General features: G+C 51.6%; 1 non-coding gene across 1 annotated transcript; it reads right to left on the bottom strand.

The window, feature by feature from the left end:
- Positions 1–1,145: 1,145 nt before the first annotated feature.
- On the bottom strand, positions 1,146–1,229 carry Trnas-gga (transfer RNA serine (anticodon GGA)). The gene is given in 2 exon segments: positions 1,146–1,180; positions 1,190–1,229. It is a non-coding gene; the product is annotated as a tRNA-Ser (tRNA).
- Positions 1,230–3,545: the final 2,316 nt, after the last annotated feature.

The following is a 3,545-nucleotide window of genomic DNA, read 5'->3' as shown; positions in this document are numbered from 1 at the left end:
TGACTTACACCTTCTAGAGCACGTTGGGTGGCACGGGATACATGCGGACGTGCATTGTCCTGTTGGAACAGCAAGTTCCCTTGCCGGTCTAGGAATGGTAGAACGATGGGTTCGATGACGGTTTGCATGTACCATGCACTATTCAGTGTCCCCTCGACGATCACCAGTGGTGTACGGCCAGTATAGGAGATCGCTCCCCACACCATGATGCCGGGTGTTGGCCCTGTGTGCCTCGGTCGTATGCAGTCCTGATTGTGGCGCTCACCTGCACGGCGCCAAACACGCATACGACCATCATTGGCACCAAGGCAGAAGCGACTCTCATCGCTGAAGACGACACGTCTCCATTCGTCCCTCCATTCACGCCTGTCGCGACACCACTGGAGGCGGGCTGCACGATGTTGGGGCGTGAGCGGAAGATGGCCTAACGGTGTGCGGGACCGTAGCCCAGCTTCATGGAGACGGTTGCGAATGGTCCTCGCCGATACCCCAGGAGCAACAGTGTCCCTAATTTGCTGGGAAGTGGCGGTGCGGTCCCCTACGGCACTGCGTAGGATCCTACGGTCTTGGCGTGCATCCGTGCGTCGCTGCGGTCCGGTCCCAGGTCGACGGGCACGTGCACCTTCCGCCGACCACTGGCGACAACATCGATGTACTGTGGAGACCTCACGCCCCACGTGTTGAGCAATTCGGCGGTACGTCCACCCGGCCTCCCGCATGCCCACTATACGCCCTCGCTCAAAGTCCGTCAACTGCACATACGGTTCACGTCCACGCTGTCGCGGCATGCTACCAGTGTTAAAGACTGCGATGGAGCTCCGTATGCCACGGCAAACTGGCTGACACTGACGGCGGCGGTGCACAAATGCTGCGCAGCTAGCGCCATTCGACGGCCAACACCGCGGTTCCTGGTGTGTCCGCTGTGCCGTGCGTGTGATCATTGCTTGTACAGCCCTCTCGCAGTGTCCGGAGCAAGTATGGTGGGTCTGACACACCGGTGTCAATTTGTTCTTGTTTTCCATTTCCAGGAGTGTAGTTGGTTCAAATGGCTCGGAGCACTATGGGACTTAGCTTCTGAGGTCATCAGTCCCCTAGAACTTAGAACTACTTAAACCTAACTAACCTAAGGACATCACACACGTCCATGCCCGAGGCAGGATTCGAACCTGCGACCGTAGCGCTCGCGCGGTTCCAAACTATAGCGCCTAGAACCGCTCGGCCACCCAGGCCGGCTCCGGATCTAGTCCAGGCTACTAAAGTTGATGAATACGCTGGGAGGGCTACTGGCTCTTTGTGTTTTGTGTTGCGTACGGCATCGTACACAACGGTAAGGACAGATGGGTACAGAGTGGTGTGGCAACTGTCGTCGACAAGAGCAGAAATGATTCACACAGCAAACAGAATATTCATTTAACTTGTATTTTTCCAAGCATACGAAGACTCGTTACAAATAATGCAGCAAGAACCAGAGTCCAGCTCATCAGCGTCAACAAGGGCGAGTCTTGCTATAGTAAGCCCAAACTACACTACTGGCCATTAAAATTGCTACACCACTAAGATGACGTGCTACAGACGCGAAATTTAACCGACAGGAAGAAGATGCTGTGATATGAAAATGATTAGCTTTTCAGAGCATTCACTCAAGGTTGGCGTTGGTGGCGACACCTACAACGTGCTGACGTGAGGAAAGCTTCCAACTGATTTCTCACACACAAACAGCAGTTGACCGGCGTTGCCTGGTGAAACGTTGTTGTGATGCCTCGTGTAAGGAGGAGAAATGCGTACCATCACGTTTCCGACTTTGATAAGCATCGGATTGTAACGCATCGCGATTGCGGTATATCGTATCGCGACTTTGCTGCTCGCGTTGGTCGACATCCAATGACTGTTAGCAGAATATGGAATCGGTGGGTTCAGGAGGGTAATACGGAACGCCGTGCTGGATCCCAACGGCCTCGTATCACTAGCAGTAGAGATGACAGGCATCTTATCCGCATTGCTGTAACGGATCGTGCAGCCACGTCTCGATCCGAGTCAACAAATGGAGACGTTTGCAAGACAACAACCATCTGCACGGACAGTTCGACGACGTTTGCAGCAGCATGGACTATCAGCTCGGAGACCATGGCTGCGGTTACTCTTGACGCTGCATCACAGACAGGAGCGCCTGCGATGGTGTACTCAACGACGAATGGCAAAACGTCATTTTTCCGGATGAATCCAGGTTCTGTTTACAGCATCATGATTGTCGCATCCGTGTTTGGTGACATCGCAGTGAACGCACATTGGAAGCGTGTATTCGTCACTGGCGTATCACCCGGCGTGATGGTATGGGGTGCCATTGGTTACACGTCTCGGTCACCTCTTGTTCGCATTGACGGAACTTCGAACAGTGGGCGTTACATTTCAGATGTGTTACGACCCGTGGCTCTACCCTTCATTCGATCCCTGCGAAACCCTACATTTCAGCAGGATAATGCACAACCGCATGTTGCAGGTCCTGTACGGGCCTTTCTGGACACAGAAGATGTTTGACTACTGCCCTGGCCAGCACATTTTCCAGATCTCTCACCAATTGAAAACGTCTTGTCAATGGTGGCCGAGCAACTGGCTCGTCATAATACGCCAGTCACTATTCTTGATGAACTGTGGTATCGTGTTGAAGCTGCGTGGGCAGCTGTACCTGTACACGCCATCCAAGCTCTGTTTGACTCATTGCCCAGGCGTATCAAGGTCGTTATTACGGCCAGACGTGGTTGTTCTGGGTACTGATTTCTCAGGATCTATGCACCCAAATTTCGTGAAAATGTAATCACATGTCAGTTCTAGTATAATATATTTGTCCAATGAATACCCGTTTATCATCTGCATTTCTTCTTGGTGTAGCAAATTTTAATGGCCAGTAGTGTATGGTGTTGGAGCCGCGACTAGACAGCGTCTGCATAGCGTCACGTGGAAGTGGCTCCGGGCGCAATTGAACTGAGCATCTGCTGCTGGCCGTCCTGTACCACAGCGGCAGAGGGCACTCATGGTATGGAGCCACCGGGGGTATGGCACAGCGGGCGCGCATCGTTGTGTCCACCAGATGTCGCGCGACCGTTATTGGCGTCAGACAGAAAGTTACCATACCGTTACCAACCTTGATACGCCATGGGGTGGTATCAGTATGTGATACCACATTCTGAGGAGTTACCAACACAAACTTGTTGCACACTTAAAGACCTACAGCCTTCATGACGGTATACTTGCAACTGATTTGGCGTCATCCAACACAGGTTTCAAACTACAGTGTGATCCATAGCTCTCTCCAACAAAAACAGATGAACGAACATAAACTGATTTCAAGTAGTTGGAGACGGAAGAAGAGGAAAATCTGGGAAGGCATTTGAAAGCTGCCATCTTAGATGTACTCGTAACTCGTTATTCTCAAATGGAAAGTGTGAAATGTGACATACTCAACAGACAGAGAATTACAAGAGGAAAAACAGTGGTGCCTTTCATTTGAGCATAGATTTATTTATTCTTGACATACAAGGTGCGACAAT

Source organism: Schistocerca serialis, chromosome 8 (assembly GCF_023864345.2).
Source record: "Schistocerca serialis cubense isolate TAMUIC-IGC-003099 chromosome 8, iqSchSeri2.2, whole genome shotgun sequence".
Taxonomy (NCBI): Eukaryota; Metazoa; Arthropoda; class Insecta; order Orthoptera; family Acrididae; genus Schistocerca; species Schistocerca serialis.
The sequence above is the reverse complement of the archived record's forward strand: the minus strand, read 5'-3'. Positions and strand labels throughout refer to the sequence as shown.